This window comes from Schistocerca gregaria, chromosome 9 (genome assembly GCF_023897955.1).
Source record: "Schistocerca gregaria isolate iqSchGreg1 chromosome 9, iqSchGreg1.2, whole genome shotgun sequence".
NCBI classification, from domain to species: Eukaryota; Metazoa; Arthropoda; class Insecta; order Orthoptera; family Acrididae; genus Schistocerca; species Schistocerca gregaria.
Window position 1 is genome coordinate 201,313,901 of NC_064928.1, and position 23,149 is coordinate 201,337,049.

General features: G+C 44.3%; 1 protein-coding gene and 1 non-coding gene across 2 annotated transcripts in view; both read left to right on the forward strand.

Annotated features, from left to right (window-relative positions):
* The window catches only part of LOC126292056 (RAC serine/threonine-protein kinase), a 512,592-nt gene that overhangs the window by 45,076 nt on the left and 444,367 nt on the right, over positions 1 to 23,149 (forward strand). The window lies entirely within an intron of this gene.
* Trnak-uuu (transfer RNA lysine (anticodon UUU)) lies at positions 16,566 to 16,640 on the forward strand. Its single transcript has one exon. It is a non-coding gene; the product is annotated as a tRNA-Lys (tRNA).

The window sequence follows — 23,149 nt, forward strand, 5'->3', positions numbered from 1 at the left end:
CAGAGGAACCATCCCGGCATTTGCCTGCAGTGACTTAGGGAAATCGCGGAAAACCTAAACCAGGATGGCCGGACGCGGGATTGAACCGTCGTCCTCCCGAATGCGAGTCCAGTGCCTTACCACTGCGCCACCTCGCTCGGTATGCAAAAAGTGTGAGACGTATTAGTACTTGTTGTCACGTCTTCAGACTTTTTGCATGTCACAAGTAAACAACTGCTTACGATTTCCTTTCTCTCTCTCTCACACACACACACACACACACACATATATATATATATATATATATATATATATATATATATATATATATATATATATATATATATATATATATTAGATAACAAACGAAAAAGATTACAAAAATCAAGCAATGTTAAATGTAGGCTACTGTAATAACGACCAAATATTACAAGAAAACTACCGTATCCCTTCTACCCCACAGTAAGTAGGGCTATTAAAAACTGTCTTCAATAGTACCTACAATTATTTACTACGAATAATGTTTCAGCAACCACGACAACTGCGGAAAACGTGCTTACAACTTGCCTGCGTCAACAGACAGGCAATAATACTGAAACCAAAATAATCCCTAGTGGTCTGATTCGGAACGAAATAAAGTTTGACACAGCTAATTTACAGGTCTGTTTTCAAATTTAACTATGTATGTTGCAAGTTGTTTTAAAGCAAAAACGACTTACTTCTCATAGATAAGAGTACTTGGTTGGTTTCCACAAGGCTCCTGTTTGATTTATGTCAGCCCTCCACTGCTTTCGTCTTTCTTCATTGCGTGGAAATCCTAACACGCCAAATCCACCTTCGCCGCTATTGGAACAACCAAATGCGGCACAACCTGGCATCGTTCACGAAAGTCTGCAGAACGAAATACACAGGTCAAAAACAATACTGTACAATTACTAACGTGTTTACTTCAAACATGTAGGCCTACCGCCTTCATCACAAAACGCTTCATTATTTAAACTCGTATTCAAGATCGCAAACGCTAATTACGTACTAAAAACGATATACAACTAAATCGAACATGCATGCACAACGCGTAACAAGTCTCTCAATAATTCAAATACCTTTTAATCGTTTCCAGAAGTCCTCTGAACTTCAATTCAACTCAAAAGCACGGCGTACATAGTAAGCGCGAGAGTCGTTTGGTGTCATTTTTCTGCCAAAGCTAATCAACCAATCACGGGCAACGTCACCTATGGCCACTCTCTGCCGATACAGGCTCTCTGCAACCAGCAGATAACTGTTTTTACGCGTACAGTTCGACTCCCGAAAGTTCCACATTCAGGAAGCCCAAGAAAACTTTCAGATTTTAATTTAACGGTAGCTGTAATTTCCAAGAATGATTGCCTATCAAAGTTGGGGTGTCCAAACGATACATATCGAAAGTGCGATGGTAAATAGATCATGCGACTCTGGTGGCTGGCGTGATGAGTATGTTTACGGTGGTCGCTACAGCAACGACAAAAGAAGTGCGTTACAAAAATACTTGTAACTGCAAAAAGACGACGTACCTTACTCGTCGTCGGTGTTGTCATCATGCGAAAGTCAATTACGGTGGTCTGGATGGATAATTTGGAAGAGCTGAACCATGGATTCTTCCTGATACTCGTTCTACATCTACATCTACATCCATACTCCACAAGCCACCTAACGGTGTGTGGCGGAGGGCACCTTGAGTACCTCTATCGGTTCTCCCTTCTATTCCAGTCCCGTATTGTTCGTGGAAAGAAAGATTGTCGGTATGCCTATGTGTGGTCTCTAATCTCTCTGATCTTATCCTCATGGTCTCTTCGCCAGATATACGTAGAAGGGAGCAATATACTGCTTGACTCCTCGGTGAAGGTATGTTCTCGAAACTTCAACAAAGGCCCGTACCGAGCTACTAAGCGTCTCTCTTGCAGAGTCTTCCACTGCAATTTACCTGTCTTCTCCGTAACGCTATCGCGATTACTAAATGATCCTGTAACGAAACGCGCTGCTGTCCGTTGGATCTTCTCTATCTCTTCTATCAACCCTATCTGGTACGGATCCCACACCGGTGAGCAATATACAAGCAGTGGGCGAACAAGTGTACTGTAACTTACTTCCTTAGTTTTCGGACTGCATTTCCTGAGGACTCTTCTAATGAATCTCAGTCTGGCATATGCTTTACCGACGATCAACTTTATGTGATCGTTCCATTTTAAATCACTCCTAATGCCTACTCCCAGACAATTTGTGGAATTAACTGCTTCCAGTTGCTGACCTGCTATGTTGTAACTAAATGATAAAGGATCTTTCTATGTATTCGCATCACATTACACTTGTCTACATTGATATTCAATTGCCATTCCCTGCACCATGCGTCAATTCGTTGCAGATCCTCCTGCATTTAAGTACAAATTTCCATTGTAACAACCTCTCGATATCCTACAGCATCATCCGCAAAAAGCCTCAGTGAACTTCCGATGTTATCCAAAAGGTCATTTATGTATATTGTGAATAGCAACGGTCCTATGACACTCCCCTGCGGCACACCTGAAATTTACTTCGGAAGACTTCTCTCCGCTGAGAATGACATGCTGCGTTCTGTTATCTAGGAACTCTTCAATCCAATCACACAATTGGTCTGATAGTCAATACGCACTTACTTTGTTCATTAAACGACTGTATGGAACTGTATCAAACGCCTTGCGAAAGTCAAGAACACGACATCTACCTGGGAACCCGTGTCTATGGCCTTCTGAGTCTCGTGGACGAATAGCGCGAGCAGGGTTTCACACGATCGTCTTTTTCGAAACCCATTCTGATTCCTACAGAGTAGATTTCTAGTCTCCAGAAAAGTCATTATACTCGAACATAATACGGGTTCCAAAATTCTACAGTTGTAGATCGACGTTAGAGATATAGGTCTATAGTTCTGCACATCGGTTCGATGTCCCTTCTTGAAAACGGGGATGACCTGTGCACTTTTCCGGTCCTTTGGAACGCGACTGTCCGCAATGAAATTGTAAACCACATTTCAGCATCGAAGCTGTTCTTACGAAGTTTTACACATTTCGCACTACTGCACTCTACATAGTCCCTTCTTTCCTCGTCCGGTGGTACTCCATATATGCGACAAATGTCGAACAATTTTCTACGCTGGATAAACATGGAATTAGATTTTTCCGTGTGAGAGAATCCGCCGAAGAAACGTCAAGTACACCAGATATCCCACTCACTAACGACATATATCGTCAGGGATTCCCTAGCAACTCACAAATAATTGGCGGATGTGTGTAATTTAGAGCAACTAAGGGAACGACGGAAAACAGAGAAAAATGACGACCACAAATAATTAGTCACAACGCCCGCCACCAGAGTCGCATGATCGATTTACAATCGCACATTCGATACGTACCGTTTGCACACCGCAACTTCGATAGGCAATCGTTCTTGGAAATTACCGATGAAGTAAATACAGAGAAGCGATGGGAGGTAATGAACTAAAGATGAATACCTCTGCATACAGTATACACTTTGTGATCAAAAGTATCCGGACACGCCCAAAAACATATGTTTTTCGTATTGGATGCATTGTGCTACCACCTACTGCCAGGTACTCCACAGTAGTCAGAGAGTAGAATGGGGCGCTGCGCGGATCTCGTGCACTTCAGACGTGGCCAGGCGATTGGGTGTCACTTGTGTAATACGTCTGTACGCGAGATTTCCACAGCCCTAAACATCCCTAGGTCCATTGTTTCCGATGTGATAGTGAAGTGGAAACGTGAAGGGACACGTACAGCACAAAAGCGTACAGGCCGACCTCGTCTCTTGACTGACAGAGACCGCCGACAGTTGAAGAGGGTCTTAATGTGTAGTAGACAGACATCTATCCAGACCATCACACAGCAATTCCAAACTTCATCAGTATCCACTGCAAGTACTGTGACAGTTAGGTGGGAGATGAGAAAACTTGGAATTCATGGCTGCCCATAAGTCACACATCACGCCGGTAAATGCCAAACGACGGCTTGCGTGGTGTAAAGAGCGTCAGCATTGGACGATTGAACAGTGGAAAAACGTTGTGCGGAGTGTCGAATCACGGCATACATGTGTCGATCCGATGGCAGGGTGTGGGTATGTCGAATGCCCGGTGAACGTCATCTGCCAGCATGTGTAGTGCCAATAGTAAAATTCGGAGGTGGTGGTGTTATGGTGTGGTCGTGTTTTTCATGGAGGGGGCTTGCAACCTTTGTTGTTTTGCGTGGCACAGTCATAGCACAGGCCTACACTGATGTTTTAAGCACCTTCTTGCTTCCCACCGTTGAAGAGCAATTGGGGGATGGCGATTGCTTCTTTCAACGCGATCGAGCACCTGTTCATAATACACGGCCTGTGGCGGAGTGGTTACACGACAATAACATGTCTGTAATCGACTGGCATGCACACAGTCCTGACCTGAATTCTATGGAACACCTTTGGGATGTTGTGGAACGCCGACTTCGTGCCAGGCTTCACCGACCGACATCGATATCTCACCACAGTGCAGCACTCCGTGAAGAATGGGCTGACATTCCCCAAGAATCCTTCCAGCACCTGATTGAACGTATTCCTGCGAGAGTGGAAGCTATCATCAAGGCTAAGGATGGGCCGTCGCCATATTGAATTCCAGCATTACCGATTTCTGATTCTTGATACTAGCTGATGACGAAAAAAACACTTGAAACTTCTACATTTCTTCGGAAAGAGTTGGTTTTATTCCTAATGCGTCATTTACATAATCGTATTAACTTTCTTACTTGCTCTCATATTTACTTGTTTTCATTCTTTTTTTTCATTTTGAATCTTAAACCATGTGATGTTAAATAGTTTTGTTTTACTACGGTAATATTTAAACGTCTGAAAGTGCCTATCAAATAAAAAACAAACGATGAAACAATCTATTAATATTGGCAGTGCAGCAGTGTCAGAAATAGGATTTTCGTTCCGGGATGTACATTTCTTTGGATTGTAATAGTCGTACAGAAATTTCGAACACAATTCATCTCGCACCAGAATAACGCAGATGAAAGGTACAAACGAAGAGAGGGTTTTATAAATTAGGTGAATTTCACACAAAACGAATAATACAAATAAAGACTGCAAGAAAACGGGCGAAAAAAAAAACAAAATGACGGAAAGGAAGAAATAAAATTGAAATAAATACAAAAAATAACCAGTATCACATGGACAAAATTTCGAAATCAAATGAATAAGAGGAAGTAAAAAATTAGAGGAAATGCAGTTGGTATTTGAACTGAAATGAAGTGAAACAATTACATTTAAACCAATTACTTGAATAAAAGTTACGATCTCAATCGTTTCGATAAAGATATAAAAATTGTTGATGGCACCACATTGGGTTTGAACCCGGAACCTGCAGCATACGAGTCAAATTTCTTAACTACTTTTTTGTTCTATCTGTATACCCATCAGTTTCTTAGTTATTTCTTGGCAGTAGTCATTTCGGATGTTCTATTACATCTCTTCAAAATCATCGTTGAGAAAGTCACTGAGTCTATTATTATTATTACACACGCTATAGGCCTTCATCAGACCACGCAAAGCATTTATGACTACTTGTTCTTCCTGTTCTCTTTCATTCGTTCGCTAAAGGCCCTCTTCCTTTCTTCGGTGCACTTTGGTCTTTGAGCTTTAGGTGCTGTCTTCTTTGACATTACTTCCCACTTGTGTATTATGTGCATAGATGCTTTAGTCTGTGATGTCCTCTGAACCTACCTGTCCTTTTTCCAGATCAGTTTTGACTTGTGCCATCCAAGGTGCAGTGGTTTTGAGCATATTTACGTAACTCAGTATTCCTTTGGTGAGTCTGGTCTGCAGGAGCCTGCTGATGTGGCCGTAAAATTTTAGTCGCCTTTTTCTGATGTCCGCTGCGAGGTTTGACAACTTTGCTGTGGTGTCTCTGGAGTGAAGCTTCTTTCCTTCATCAGTGAGTTTTGGTCCAATAATTTTCCTGATAATTTTTCTTTCCTCCGTGAGGATCTTCTTTAGGTCACCCTTGTTGTGTAGTGTCAGTGTGTCGCAGACTTGTAGCACGTCCGGTTTGATTACAGTGTTGTAATGACGAAGTTTGATGGAGGAGGACAGACATTTTTTGTTGGAGGCACCCTGTATTTCGAATAAGGCTCTCTTCATTATCAGTAACCTAGTGTTTGCGTGATTTTTTTTCTTTCCTGTCGTTTCGAGTACTTCCACTAGGTATTTGCCTTTCGTTCTCCTGCAAGTAGTGTTAGGTGCCGGGCGGAGTGGCCGTGCGGTTCTAGGCGCTTCAGTGTGGAACCGCGCGACCGCTACGGTCGCAGGTTCGAATCTTGCCTCGGGCATGGATGTGTGTGATGTCCTTAGGTTAGTTAGGTTTACGTAGTTCTAAGTTCTAGGGGACTGATGACCATAGATGTTAAGTCCCGTAGTGCTCAGAGCCATTTTGAACCGTTTTAGTGCCAGGTCGTTTGCGAAGGATAAACAGCCAACTTCCAGTTCATCCTTGGGTCGTCCAAGTCGGGCTGGCTTCCAGCATCCTTGTAGTTTCATCTCTTCCTCCCACTCCTTAATAACTTTGTCCAACACTGTGTTGAACAGGAGTGATGAGAGACTATCACCATGACGCATACATGTCCTTGGTTCAGAGATTTCCCCTCCCAAATTTCACCTTTTGATGTCGTTTTTGTCAGTGTCGGTCTGATCAGTCGCTATTATTATTATTATTATTATTATTATTATTATTATTATTATTATTATTATTATTATTATTATTATCGATTATTCCCATTTAAAGAGCGCGTTTGAACTTGAATTCCTTTATGATGATTGTTTATGCTTTTTCTGAGCCCAAATTTTCTTCATGTGTTCACTGTGTTGTTTTTTCGCTCCGCTGCCCATTTACATCCTGGTCTCTTCTGTGTTGTGGTGTCAAATTTATGTTTTTTGATTATGTTCCTGAATTCAGTTCTATTTTCTGCATCGTTTACTTGTGCTTGTCTGAGGTCCTCTTCAACTTCTTTTATCCATTTTGTTTTCCCCTGCCCGATTTGATGACTTTAAGAATTCGCTTTGAAATTCTGTTTTCAATCATCCTGTGTATGTGTCCGTAGAATTGCATTCTTCTTTTCCTTATTGTATCCGTAATCTTGTCTGTGTATTTATATAATTCTGATGTTGGTCTCTTCTTACAGATTCCTTGCTCTTGTATCGGGCCAAAATTTTCCTGAGAATTTTCCTTTCTTGTTTCTCTATTTCTTTGATTTTAGTTTGCCCACTTATTTGTGTTGTTTCAGACTCATACAGTGCCTCCGGAAGTACGACAGTGAGTGCCTCAGTTTTGCGTTAATGGATATTGACTTTTTGTTATAATAGTTCCACGTGAGTTTATATGCTTTCTGTAGTTTTTTTATTCTTTCCTCATTGGCTTTAGGTTGATCCCTGATGGCTGGACGATTTCTCCCAGGTGCTTAAATGTGGTACTTGTACGATTTTCCCATGGGTTGTCACAATAGGCAATTTGTCTTGTGGCACTCTTTGCATGTACTGGGTTTTCTCACACGAAATTTGCAGGCCAGTTCCTTCTGCAATTTCGTGTAACTTCTCTATGGCGTTAGTGGCTTCTTTTCTATTATTTGTGATGTTTGCAAGGCCATCTGCAGAAGCTAAACACTTCACATTGAATCTATTATCTTTTCTAATGCAAATTTGGATTCCTTTGATTTCCTTTTCCCATGTCCTGATAATTTTTTCAAGAATGATATTAAAGAGTAATGGTGAAAGTCAGTCACCCTGTCGCACTCCAGTTTGGATGTCAAATGGTTCAGAGATATCCCCCATAAATTTGACCTTGGAAACTGTGTCAGTCGATATTATTATTATTATTATTATTATTATTGTTGTTGTTGTTGTTGTTGTTGTTGTTGTTACAGAGGGTGGCCAGTCTGGGTGAACCCGCTGAGCCACCATGCCCTTTGCAAATAAATTCCGTTTCAAAGGTCCTACTGAATCACAAGACATGATGAAATTTTGTTTGGTCCATTACTTGCAAACGAAGGCCAACCAGGGAGAACGGTTGCAGGGTGTGTTACCTGTAACACTAAACCTACACCATCGTGCGGGTGGTTTCAAAAAGTCCGTGCCACCCATCGGGACACCTCCTTGCAAGGTCCGGGCTCGTGTCCCAGTCTGGCAGAGAGTTTTAAGGTGCTGGACTGTTTCGACATTCCTGTTAATCACAGTACAGTTCGTAGTCACGAGGCGCCTTCAGTACCTGGTGAGCTGAGGCCGCTGTTGCAGTGCTTGGAGGTGTCCAGGGAGCTGCGTGGGCGGTGCGGCTTTAAGGCGGCGCGGCAGGCATGCCTGGGTTTTTGTTTTAACGCCCAGCCCCGAGGCCCTTGACTAAAGGTCGCTAACGAGGCCTGGGAAGAGGCACCCTCCGCCACCCACCACTCCGGCGACGGCCCTCCACAAGTTGTCCACCGCAACGGGAGCTGTCGGCCTCTCTCGCCCAGCCCCAGGAATTTGGCCGCACATCGCACTCGCTCCGTTTGTGCACACGGTCGCCGGACTTACACGACGTGTGACAAAAGGATCGTCTTCGGAACGAAATCGCGAAAAGGTTCTGAAGCGTTGATTCTCTTATTCGGTACTGACCAGCTGCGCAGGTGTGATATTCCTGGGTGTGGCCGCCCGTATTTTATCTTGCTAGAAGCTCGCTTTGGTGCAGCTTGATACACGTGAAGTAGCATATGGTACAAACGTGGAGTGAGGTACAAGCTGCAGATGGTACAGTATGTACTATTCCCGTGGGGAGTCCGCCAATCGTACTGAACTGGCTTCTGATTGGTCGGCACATTCGGCTGTTGGGTGATTTGGCGCCTAACTTCTCTTGTTAACACTTTTGCCGTCCGCACGTCTCGTACAAATTTACACGCTTGGCTCCGGCAGCGGATTACTTGGCTTGTCGCCGGCCGCTTGTCACCTTTCCGTTGCTGATAAGCTTCAAACACATTGACTTTTGCACGCTTTAATTTTTCGGAAATCCTCTATTTTGCCGTATCGTTCCACTAACTCGAATTTTCTTTTCAAGTAACTTCTCTGCAAGTTCTACACTGTTTTAATAATTATCCATGCAGAGGTGATGCACTTTCCATAAGAAGTTGTAAATAGTTCCATCTCTGTTTTTGCTAAAGGTTGCCTAGCGCCGGAATATGCCTTGAATAAGGAAAGGTATTCCGTACTCGAATCACACAGCATCCAAATGAGTATGTCGTATTTCGTAATTTTCGACGGATTGTAAACTTTAAAATTTAACCGTCCACGCTACGGTATCATTCCTTCATTAATTAAAAAGTTTTAACTTAGATTAAACGTTTCTTTAAACTTTTTGGAAAAATAATCAATTACGAATTGCACTTTGCCAAGACGGCCGGCATTATCCAGTTTATTGTTGTCGTAGGAAAAATGTAAAAATGATGATATTTGTCTGAATCGGTTGCGGGACATCGTTTTGCGAAATATCAGTGTGTCTCTCAACGGATTCGTTGACCAGTAATAATTGTTCTTTGCTTTTCTTACAATTCCCATAAGGATAGGAAGACCAAACCATTTCCTAAGTTCGGGTCCCGTAACGTCGACAAATTTGGCATTTTTAAAAATCCAGTTTCCTTCTGTTGCAATTTTTGACTGTAGTTCTTTTTCGTTTCGTTGCTAATTTATTCAATAGATGGTTCCCAATATATAATTGTACGATATCCTTGACGCTCTGTGTATCTTCGGGGAATATGTTTGGACACGGAGATCCTTCAAATTTATTATTGGTCCTCGGAAAATCGAAGTCTGACCACTATGCACTGTCCTCTTCGTCTGATTCAGTCAAAGCAGTTGGCAATCGTAGTATTCGCCGAATTCTTCTCGGACGTATTTTACTATCATCCTATGATTCTGCTTCACTTTCATTTTTTATATGCAATGTCTTCTTCCCAATCGGCCAAGTTGTCCGGAACGTAAGACAAGACGTCCGCGCATTCATCGTAAATAATCGTATCGCCTCTTTCGTCCACCATGATGAAAGGGCACAAGTACGCATAAAAACAAAACACTTGACGTCTGTAACTTATTGTTATTTAAACAAAACACCGACAGAATGCAAAAGATACTAACGTGCTGTCGCCGGCCACTGCGCGGTACTATGCTCACGATACCACTGTGTTGCCGCCGGCCATTGAGCGATATTATGCAGACGTCACCACTGTGGTGTCGCCGGACGGCATAGTGTTAATTATTTGTCTACTGTTGTGGTTGGCAGGAGAGCCAACATCGTGTTACTAAAGGAGGCCGAAATGCAAGCGTTTTAGGCCACGCAGGCTGGCGTGAGGTCTGGAACATGGCAAGGGAATTAGAATTGAGAAAAACGGACGTAGCTGGTGGAATACTTAACTTTAACCCATTAATGATGCACATCGCTCGTGACAATGCATGATTCACAATATCAATGGTAACTGAATATGGCGCTTTGCTAGGTCGTAGCAAATAACGTAGCTGAAGGCTATGCTATCGTCTCGGCAAATGAGAGCGTAGAAGTCAGTCAACCCATCGCTAGCAAAGTCGGCTGTACAAATGGGGCGAGTGCTAGGAAGTCTCTCTAGACCTGCCGTGTGGCGGCGCTCGGTCTGCAATCACTGATAGTGGCGACACGCGGGTCCGACGTATACTACCGGACCGCGGCCCCTTTAAAGGCTACCACCTAGCAAGTGTGGTGTCTGGCGGTGACACCACATATACTTTACATTTATTTAACCTAGTTTTCAGTATGGCAGTTCCACATGGTTGCCCTACGAGTCTGTCGTTTTCGTTTATTAAATTTCACTAGTTTTGAGAAACATAAGAGTAACGACATTGCGACCGATGTGCCTCGGACACCTTCGGGTCGCCTTGCGCGCCTGGGAGACGAAGTACTTGGGCTGCACTAGTCAGACTGTTTCGGGCGTTCTGAAGGTCGGGTCACGCAACTCTGTTACAGACGGACATATCGTTCTTTATATCGGAAGTTGTCAGAAAAGTGACCGTACTATTAAGAACGCTGTGTCGATTGTTGTAGAAGACAGTGTAAAAAGTGATATTTTAAAGTATAAACAAACAGCATATATTAATGATAGGTGTAGCCTACCATCATTGTCAGTACTATGGATCTTGCCCTCTGTAGATACAGAGACTAACCTGGGCAAGTGGCATCCCATAAAAAGCACAATTACAGGTCAAGTTCGAGATGACAGCATAGCGGCCTCCGCCGAAGAAGATCCCACGACCGACGAGCTGTCTTTTGCGCTGGGGGGACAACTTTAGAAGACGATAGGTTGGTGGAAAGATCTGTTAGGGACTCTTTATTCAATCTCTCCAGGATCCAGATCTGACTTCCAACACTATAACGTATAATTTACACACGGTATGTGTTGCTCAGCAGGCATAGTTTAGGGTGAAAAACCAGAAGAAACCACTGCATTAACAGTTCATGAAGCACCTGTGTTTGTAGATAGGCGTCGTTGCCAACGCCAGTCACTATTGAGTTACAGTTCAATGTAAACGAGACTATTTGCTCTCATCCGGTAGTCACAAGTGTAGCATTCTGTCCGCTTGGAGCGCTGCCGTCGCACTGTACGTCAAGCTCTCCATAGGGAAAGTACGGCCAACTTTCCAGTGACCGTCATTTTGGACCCACTGTGCCACTGGTGATAAGTTGACCACCGCAGCATATTTAGCCAGCCGTGTATATTAAAGTGCACTCAGCCATCTAATGCATTGCTGAAACTGGTCAGTGGCTTCAAACGGAACATGTTGGATATTCAGCAACAAAAAATCTCAACAAATTTGAGCTAAATTAGTCGAACAGCATTTGTTGTGCCGAGCACGAACACAGTTTTTTCCCTGCTATCCTTTATTAATAGCAGTTATTGTTGTGGTATTGAGTGTGAACACCTCTTTCCGTTATTGGCTTTAATCTGATCTTGTCCAATTGTCAGGAAGACAAACCAATATTAGTTTGCAAGTGCAATGAGAAACCCATCACTAATTTAAAGCTCTAGATCGAGTTCCTACTTCTTCCTGCTAATCGGTACTACTAAAATTCGCCCATGGTCTCTTTTGTTGTACGAAATAAAGCATTGGATTCAAATATATATATATATATATGCGCGGTACCTTGGTAAATAGAATTGATAAACGTGCCTATATGATCACGCATGCTTTATATTTTTGTCAGATCCATCCCATAAAATTTTGTCTGCAATTTGTTCCATGACATTAGGAGAACGATTACCAAAGTACAAAATAGTACAATATTTTTAAAATGTGTTCGAATAAAATTAGGCCTACGATCAAAAGTAGGCCCTTGGAAACAGTAACAACTGTATTCGTATTAATATACTGTAAATTAGTGGCCAGGTTGCAACAGTAATAATAGGCCGGCCGGGATGGCCGAGCGGTTTTGGACGCTACAGTCGGGAACTGTGAGACCGCTACGGTCGCAGATTCGAATCCTGCCTCGGGCATGGATGTGTGTGATGTTCTTACGTTAGTTGGGTTTAAGTAGTTCTAAGTCTAGGGGACTGATGACCTCAGATGTTAAGTCTCATAGTGCTCAGAGCCATTTGAACCATTTGAGTAATAATAGTCTCCTGGTAACGTTAATGGTTACTGAACTGGCGGCACGGCAGCGCAGCGTGTTCGGTGAGAGAGCTGGGTGGTCACTGTAACAAAACAACTGAGTCAAGGGATCAACAACGAACTGCAGCGGACGTCCGCTACGACCAAATAGAACAAACATATAAAGTGTAGGTTCGGTGCTTGGATAGAGAAAATTTTTTATTTCTTTTTGTATATTATATTGTGTGGAACAAAGTACAATTCATTATTGCGAGCATCCTACATATAAGTTTAAACCATACTGTACAGTCAGTCAGGTCAAATTTTTTACCGGTTATGATAACTTTGTACGGTACCATCACTATTTTTCGTTTTATGTGCTAACAGTGCCACTTTTACCTCTAACGTATCTACTTTGTAATTAAATTACCTTTAAACCACCCTGTTAGCTCTTCTGGGTTTGTTTTGCTGTGCCGGCCGCGGTGGTCTCGCGGTTCTAGGCGCGCAGTCCGGAACCGTGCGAGTGCTACGGTCGCAGGTTCGAATCCTGCCTCGGGCATGGATGTGTGTGATGTCCTTAGGTTAGTTAGGTTTAAGTAGTTCTAAGTTCTAGGGGACTAATGACTTCAGATGTTAAGTCCCATAGTGCTCAGAGCCATTTGAACCATTTTGTTTTGCTGTTTGAATGGATTGGATATTCTCCTTGTTGCATCTCTCCCTTCGGAAGGAATTCTGTAGAGTTTTCCTCCTTTTTCGCCTCGAAACGAACAGACAAAAGCACAGCACTGAGGTATTATTCTACGTAAAACTTGGAAAATACACAACACTTCCTATGCCTTACACGTAACGCTTGGGTCCACAATGCCTGCTAATGTCACGTGACGCGGTTTCAGCCAATCCGGAACTGCAAACGGCGGCAATCTCAGGGGAATAGATGGCCATACTTCCCTTTATATTGAGCTTTAACTGTACGAGGTATGGTTATAAAATAACGGGACTGATAATATCACGGAGTAAGTACGCTTGTGACAAAGATGAACGAGCAATAGCTGTGGACCGTGAAGCCTTCTCAGTCAAATGTGATGTCTCTGATGTCTGTAGACAAACCAGTGTGGTCGTGGCCTTCATCTATGTAGGAGCTGTGACTTTGTTTTGCTGGAAAAATTATAAGTGTAGTAATAAAGCAACGAATTGACGTGAAGCTTTACATGAAACCTGGAAGAAATTGCTATTAAAACCTATATGTTACCGAAAGAAGTGTATGGTGAAGACTGTTTATTACATACGAGAGTTTTTGCGCAGTTCAAGCGTTTCCAAGGCGGCCGAGAAGACGTTGAAGATGACCCAAGCCCGGGACGCCCTTCGACATAAAAAACGGATGGAAATACCGAAAAGGTAGGTAACCTGATTCGACAAGACCGTCGGTTGAATCTCCGATCGGTTGTTCAGACTGTAGAAGTTGACGAAAAACATGTAGGGCGTGTTTTAAATAACCAGTTTAACATGAAAAAAATTTATGCGAAACTGATGCCCCAAAATTGTCATGACCTACCAAAATGAATTTCGTGAAAATGTCTTTGCTGACACTTTGAATGTAATTGAAAATGATGATTTCTTGGAAATAGTGATAATATGTGAGAAATCTTAGTTTTTCACATATGCGGTAGAAACTGAGCGCCAATCCATGCATGGAAGGACCCAACTTCACCGAGAGCGAAAAAAGCTCAAATAACCAAATAAAGATTCAAGGCGATGATTTTTTTGCTTTTTACGATATTCAGGAATTGTGTACGTTCAGTGGGTTTCTGAAGGTCAATCTAATAATCAACATTAATGGCGTGAGGTTCTTGCTCGGTTCTGTGGGAAAAGAACGACCGGAATTGTAGAAGAACAAGTCATTGGTTCTGCAACAACACGGCTCACTGGGTCATACCGCTTTACCTGTTAACACGTTTGTAACGAAGTACTGCATCGTGCTAGACCACCCTCCTTATTCGCAAGAACTAGCACCATGTGCCTTTAACTGTTCCGTGACGTCAGATCTGCATTAGAAGGAACGAGATTTCAGTCCGTTGAGCAGTCAAAGAAAAAGCGGCACGCATCATCAAGGAACTCACAGAGAAAGGCTTTCAGAACTGAAACTTTGTGCCAGATTAAAACTGTGTGCCGGACCGAGACTCAAACTCGAGGCCTTTGCGTTACGCGGGCAATTGCTCAACCAACTGAGCTACCCAAGCACGACTCACGACCCGTCGTTACAGCTTCAATTCTGCCAATACCTCGTCTCCTACCTCCCAAATTTGGTGGAGCACTTGCCCGCGAAAGGCGAAGGTCCTGAGTTCGAGTCTCGGTCCAGCACACAGTTTTAATCTGCCAGGAAGTTTCATGTCAGCGACACACTACTGCAGAGTGAAAATCTCATTCTGCTTTCAGAACTGTTTCCATCAATGGAAAATTCGCATGGAACGTTGCAGGGATAGAGAAGGGGAGTATATTGAAGTTGACAATAACTAGATATGTATGTTTTAGAAATATGTTTTACAGCAATAGTTTTTTAGTTGGTAGCCATACCTCATATAACAAAAATTATCGAGAGTATATTGACTGCATTATTAGTCCGTGTTGTTTCTGTCCATATTTCTAATAGAGAAATATGTGCTTCAATGCTCCGTTACTGCTCATCGTCAATAAATTTCATGATGTTAACAGTAGCTCAAAGCTGTACTAGTAACCTAAGTTCGTTCCCGCTACGGTCAGGTTTACTATTCGCCATGTCGACCAATATCGGCGGTGCTTGAAGTGTTTACAATCGTAAATGTATTTAGCCGGAGTGTTGTCTATTGGTGTGAGGCGGTTGCCAGCACGGCGGGAGTGTCCGGCGGGTTGCGTTATACGCCTGGATTCACGGGGCGTTAAACGAAAACTATAGTCCGTTTAAAATTACTTGATAGTTGAAGTCTGTCATTTGGTGCTGCAGTGTTGCCACATCGGCTACCGCTCGGTTAAAGGTGACACACAAACGCGGCGGATCACTTCGCAAGTGCCGAAATGCCGTCAAGTAACGCGTAGCGATGTTGGAAGCTGCTGCCGCCAAATTCTAGTGAGATGGCGAGTCCACAGTTGATTCTATACGACCAGTGACTGAGCTGCGGCAGACAACGCGTCTCGTAACCTAACCATTGCTAGGTGTGTTGTATCCGAGAAAACGGGGGACAGCAACCTGCAGCTGTACTATTAATCGCCGGCCATCGTGGCCGAGTGGTTGAGCGGTTCTAGGCGCTTCAGTTTGGAACCGCACGACCGCTGCGGTCGCAGGTTCGAATACTGCCTCGGGCATGGATATGTGTGATGTCCTTAGGTTAGTTAGGTTTAAGTAGATCTAAGTTCTAGGGGACTGATGACCTCAGATGTTAAGTCCCATAGTGCTCAGAGCCATTTTACCGATTAATTAATGATTTTAACGAAGTAATCTACGATGACTCACGAGCTATCATAGCTTTTTAATACATTACGTGTGAACAGACCGTAGTCCAATTTCTGAATGTCGGCAGCTTTCAAACAGTACGTCGCCAGGATCTTAATGATTTTTTATACAGTTCTCTTCTGTCCTGTCGTACAGCTTCAAGAATTTCCTCTTTCTCCTCTTTTCTTCAAGACTCATTTCTAGCTTTATGTACATGCATTTTCTTCAAGCTTTCCATCAGACAGTCGATTCTAGGGAGAGGGTTTCCAATAACATTATTCACGAGTATTTTGCTGTGCCAACATTCAACGGCATTCGCCTTTCTGTGGCGTTTTCCATAGCAGTTCCACATTGCGATGGGGACATACATCATTCGGGTCATGTGGGTCTCGCAGGCAGCGTGCAAGGTATGAGTCCCTGCAGACGCATTATCCTCTGTGCCCTCGGTGGCTCAGATGGATAGAGCGTCTGCCATTTAAGCAGGAGGTCCCGGGTTGGAGTCCCGGTCGGGGCACACATTTTTCAACATGTCCGCAATGATGTGTACCAACGCCTGCTTGCAGCTAGGGTGTCGATTTAATTATAGTTTTATTCTAGAGAAGCTGCACAGTCATCAGTGGAATCTGTTCTTTTGGGAACAGATACTTCCTTCATATATAGTTAAAATACGGCTACCGGCCATTGACCTTCTTGTACAAACGCACACGCCATCGCGCAACTCGTACGGGATTTGGTAGATTAATCTGCCAAGAGTAACGAGTGTGATGGGGAAACATCTACATCTACATTTATACTCCGCAAGCCACCCAACGGTGTGTGGCGGAGGGCACTTTACGTGCCACTGTCATTACCTCCCTTTCCTGTTCCAGTCGCGTATAGTTCGCGGGAAGAACGACTGCCGGAAAGCCTCCGTGCGTGCTCGAATCTCTCTAATTTTACATTCGTGATCTCCTCGGGAGGTATAAGTAGGGGGAAGCAATATATTCGATACCTCATCCAGAAACGCACCCTCTCGAAACCTGGACAGCAAGCTACACCGCGATGCAGAGCGCCTCTCTTGCAGAGTCTTCCACTTGAGTTTGGTAAACATCTCCGTAACGCTATCACGGTTACCAAATAACCCTGTGACGAAACGCGCCGCTCTTCTTTGGATCTTCTCTATCTCCTCCGTCAACCCGAGCAATACTCAAGTATAGGTCGAACCAGTGTTTTTTAAGCCACCTCCTTTGTTGATGGACTACATTTTCTAAGGACTGTCCTAATGAATCTCAACTTGGTACCCGCCTTACCAAGAACTAATTAGGCCCACTACGAATGTAGTGGTGTCGACATGTTGGGAATGTGGGGAGCGTGCAAGGGATAAGTCCCTGCAGGTGCACTGTGCCCTCTATGGCTCAAATGGATAGAGTGTCTGTCATGTGTAAGAAGGAGATCCCGATTGGGACACATATTTTCAACACGTCCGCAATGATGTATACCAACGCGTGTTTGCAGCTAGGGTGTCGATTTAATGATCATTTCAGTCTGCAGGAGTGGCAATACCTTGGTATGTAAAACTTCCTCGGTGTAGCGGTAGCTGCTGAGACTTGCCCTCAAGACGTAGTAGGCAAGATCGCGTTTTGTAGGGAACGGCGCCCCAAACCGCCACACACTTGGCGTCCGCCATGCCGCTCAATAATGCAGTCTGCCCGACGGCGTTCGCAACGGCGACGTCGAACGATTCTGACGACAAGTTGAAGCGGAACTCGTGCGGAAACACTAAATCTTGCCACCCAGCACGGCAGCGCGGCGTACGTGTGTCCATCGCAGTCTACTGTGTTGGTGGTTTCTGATCGATGGAAGGCGACAAAATGGCTACGTGCCACCGGTCCAGCCCACAGAAGACGGGTTGAATCGTCGACACAGACATGACCACACCCGCTGCCTCATTCCGACGTCGTGCCAACACTGCGGCCTAAGCTGTTCTGTCCGTTACGACCAAGCGGGCAAGATGTCGGTCAGCGCGCGCTGTGGGCTTCTTGTGTTGTCCAGTACACTGTCGGCGCTTTGTACTGCTCCCTTGTCTCCACTGTTTCCACATTCGCCTCACTGCTGAAGCAGCCTGCACTGTCCGAGGAACGACATAGCCGCCTCCCGGCGACCAACTATTCTGCCCCGTTCTAACGCACTCGACTCCGCCCGAACAAGCCATGAAGGCCCAATGGTACCGACCGGCCGCCGTGTCATCCTCAGCCCACAGGCGTCACTGGAGGCGGATATGGAAGGGCCTGTGGCCAGCACACTGCCGGCCGTTTTGTCAGATTACGAGGCCGGATCCGCTGCCTGTCAATCTAGTAGCTCCTCACAAGGGCTGACCCCGCTCGCCAACGGTGCTCGGCAGACCGGATGGTCACCCTGTAATGTTATGTGAGCCTCACTGACTTTTTTTTAACTAATCTGTGCCAGATTTTATTCTGAGAAGCTCAGTAATGTATGATAATACCGTAAATGTAAATTTGACTCAAAAAGTACTTGAAGGGAAGTGAAACGCAGGTGCACAGCAAGAAACTCTTTAGTGCGCAATCCCCGCAACGATAGCAGTTGTGAATCTTTGAGTATGGACTCTAAAAAAAATTGATTTATTATTTAAAAAAAGAAGAGAGAGAACTGTTAGTCTGTATCTTGTGGAAAGAGGACGTGTTGCTAGGCCGTCTCTCAGAACGTATTGTTGCATTTAATTAAAATTGATATTTTAGTGATGAAACCGAGTAAAGTATGTGTAACAGTTGCCGAACATTTACGTATACAAATTTTCTGGAAGTGAAGAATAGAAATATCTCGTTTTTGGAAAAGGAAGTGAACTTCATTGTCGTCGCCGTCTATCAATCGACAGAATTAGAAGTGTACAAAGTTCACTAAAATACTGGAAAAGAAATGCATTCACTATAGTTTTCATTCAATACGTAACAACCTCTCATAATTTCTTAACTACAGCAATTGGATTATGTTCTTGTACAATAGTATGGTGCTGAACTCCACTGACCAGTTTTGATGTAGCAGGACGTGTAGTTTGAAGGAAGTTTGTGTGCCAAGCAACCTCTTTTTCTCAAGAAAAGCCGATTGCTGTTTGATCTTATTTACTTACAACAGTGGTCCCTTAGGTATGAAAATCTACGAAACCTTGGGCTCAGAGCTATCCGCAGTACGGCCAAGTAACCCACAGGCGTATTTTAAACCTTAAAGAACAATAACTTCCTCCAAATTGTAATACGTCACCAGCTGGTGCAGAATGTGATCATTCAAGGAGGCAGCAACCAAAATTCAGGTACCAGTTACGACTTAAAGTAAAAATCTCAATCAAAAATCTCTCTCTCTCTCTCTCTCTCCAAACACATATACAAGTATTCGTATTATTGTTTAGAAAAGAGTCATTTTATAACCCATCCAAGTGCTAGCCCACCCAGACAGCTCGTAACTTCGGTGATCTGACGAGCACCGGTGTGTGTTACCACTGCGGCAAGGCCGTACTCACATGCGGATATTCCACACTGTGATGCCGGCGAGGCATAGCGGCACTTGGTTACACGTTTCCACTTCGTACGACAGTTGCGCACCGACTGAGCGTTGCATAATACTGACTTGACACATAAAAGACGGCGATGTTGAGCGTACGTGAACGCCACCTTTGTAATATTCCTCCTTATTTTGTGTGTGTTATTTACTGATGTGTAGAACCAGATGTAATACCTGCGTGTATTTTGTATTTTCTGAATTGGTTTACTAAACATAGTGTCATGCAAAGCCAACTGTAATATTCTTATACTATACTGTTAATAATAGGGTGGCCGAGCGGTTCTAGGCGCCACAGTCTGGAACCGCGCGACCGCTACGCTCGCAGGTTCGAATCCCGCCTCGGGCATGGATGTGTCTGATGTCCTTAGGTTACTTAGGTTTAAGTAGTTTTAAGTTCTAGGGGACTGATGACCTCAGAAGTTAAGTCCCATAGTGCTCAGAGCCATTTGAACCTCTGTTAATAATAAGCAATGTAACAAACAGAAATACAGTTACCTATTCGGACAGCAAAACCACAAAAACAAGTGTAATAACCGTGTGTTAACCTAAGGTATAAGCATCGGACTTTAACTCGTTTCTTCAAATAGGTCATTAGTTCAGAGGTATGGCAAATAACAGTAGTTAAACTACTATTCTGCATCGATAACAATATATGTGGTTGGTGGTACACTATTATTCGCCAGTGTAGTTAGGCACACGTAATGAAGCTGAGTAGGACAGCAGAAAAGATTACGTCTCCCTACTTACCGAACAGACTTCACTTTTTATTTAGATAAAAGATGGGTCACCAATACAAGAAAAGTTTAGCCGATCGAAACAAAACTACAGTACCCAATTACTTAAGCAAGCAGGCTGATTTCATGAAAGCAAAAGTAAATTTGGACAGGGGGGGAGGGGGTTTCTACACTCCTGGAAATTGAAATAAGAATACCGTGAATTCATTGTCCCAGGAAAGGGAAACTTTATTGACACATTCTTGGGGTCAGATACATCACATGATCACACTGACAGAACACAGGCACATAGACACAGGCAACAGAGCACGCACAATGTCGGCACTAGTACAGTGTATATCCACCTTTCGCAGCAATGCAGGCTGCTATTCTCCCATGGAGACGATCGTAGAGATGCTGGATGTAGTCCTGTGGAACGCCTTGCCATGCCATTTCCACCTGGCGCCTCAGTTGGACCAGCGTTCTTGCTGGACGTGCAGACCGCGTGAGACGACGCTTCATCCAGTCCCAAACACTCAATGGGGGACAGATCCGGAGAACTTTTATGGCCAGGGTAGTTGACTTACACCTTCTAGAGTACGTTTGGTGGCACGGGATACATGCGGACGTGCATTGTCCTGTTGAAACAGCAAGTTCCCTTGCCGGTCTAGGAATGGTAGAACGATGGGTTCGATGACGGTTTGGATGTACCGTGCACTATTCAGTGTCCCCTCGACGATCACCAGAGGTGTACGGCCAGTGTAGGAGATCGCTCCCCACACCATGATGCCGGGTGTTGGCCCTGTGTGCCTCGGTCGTATGCAGTCCTGATTGTGGCGCTCACCTGCACGGCGCCAAACACGCATACGACCATCATTGGCACCAAGGCAGAAGCGACTCTCATCGCTGAAGACGACACGTCTCCATTCGTCCCTCCATTCACGCCTGTCGCGACACCACTGGAGGCGGGCTGCACGATGTTGGGGCGTGAGCGGAAGACGGCCTAACGGTGTGCGGGACCGTAGCCCAGCATCATGGAGACGGTTGCGAATGGTCGTCGCCGATAGCCCAGGAGCAACAGTGTCCCTAATTTGCTGGGAAGTGGCGGTGCGGTCCCCTACGGCACTGCGTAGGATCCTCCTTGGCGTGCATCCGTGCGTCGCTGCGGTCCGGTCCCAGGTCGACGGGCACGTGCACCTTCCGCCGACCACTGGCGACAACATCGATGTACTGTGGTGACCTCACGCCCCACGTGTTGTGCAATTCGACGGTACGTCCACCCGGCCTCCCGCATGCCCACTATACACCCTCGCTCAAAGTCCGTCAACTGCACATACGGTTCACGTCCACGCTGTCGCGGCATGCTACCAGTGTTAAAGACTGCGATGGAGCTCCGTATGCCACGGCAAACTGGCTGACACTGACGGCGGCGGTGCACAAATGCTGCGCAGCTAGCGCCATTCGACGGCCAACAGCGCGGTTCCTGGTGTGTCCGCTGTGCGGTGCGTGTGATCATTGCTTGTACAGCCCTCTCGCAGTGTCCGGAGCAAGTATGGTGGGTGTGACACACCGGTGTCAATGTGTTCTTTTTTCCATTTCCAGGAGTGTACATCAACATATTTGGTACTCAACATTTCATTGGTGCACTATAAACTGTTTAACGTTACTATTTATCACCATTAATCATCAACTTAGTATTTCCTTTCATTAATACGTAATGTGAAAGCAGCAAACAATTTATCTAATCTGGTTTCTGAATCTGGCATAACCTTACGTAATCATTTTAACACAGAAAATAATAGCAATGTTAATTATAAAATTCTCAGTTATTCTCTCCATCAATTATTTTACTGATTAATCATTGATTTGCCAACAATATATTAAAGATTTCACAGTCTTGGCTGAATACAGGTCACTCGGGATTTTCATGTACCAGGTTAGGATCCGGCGTGGTTTATGAGCGGGATAAATTACCAGGTGGACACAATTGTTAATTTGGATGATGGATAATATTCTTAAAGCACATGTCAACTTCGTGGCACACACTATAATACATAGCTAAAGTGTCGTACCCTGTAAGCTGTGATCAGCGACGGTGGCAACAACTGCATTAATATCAGAACGGGCAATAGCAGTTATCCATGTCGGAATTATTCCCTCTTCATAGCGATGATCCATCTTATAAGCAGCAGCCCGTTTTTCTCCCCATACCAGGCCGTGATAAACTTCAGTTTCCAACCGAGGCAGGATACAACAAGTGGCGCACTCCACACTATGCTGGCGTTGTACGTGCTGCCTCTAAGATCACTGGCCACCGACTGACTTTTTTCGCGCCCGCCAAAGCGCGCCAAACGTTTCCGCTCCCACCTTTTCTTATGCTTACACAGCTTTTCGTTCCTGACGGAACTACTCCATCTTTTATACTACACATATCTCATACAGCCCTAAGTGAGTGCCAGTAACTATTACATACATAATTTCATTATAGCCGTTTTATATATTTAATAATTATAACAAATAGATATCTTTACAATATTTAAAAGTAAATATTACACTCATTTCCTTAATACGTACATTCATTTTAATCTTATCAAAGAGTTTCAGTACCGATTTCGCTTCAAACAAGATGTGTCTACTTCTGCACCGGCCAGAGTGGCCTAGCGGTTCTAGGCGTTACAGTCCGGAACCGCGCGACCGCTACGGTCGCAGGTTCGAATCCTGCCTCGAGCATGGATGTGTGTGATGTTCTTAGGTTAGT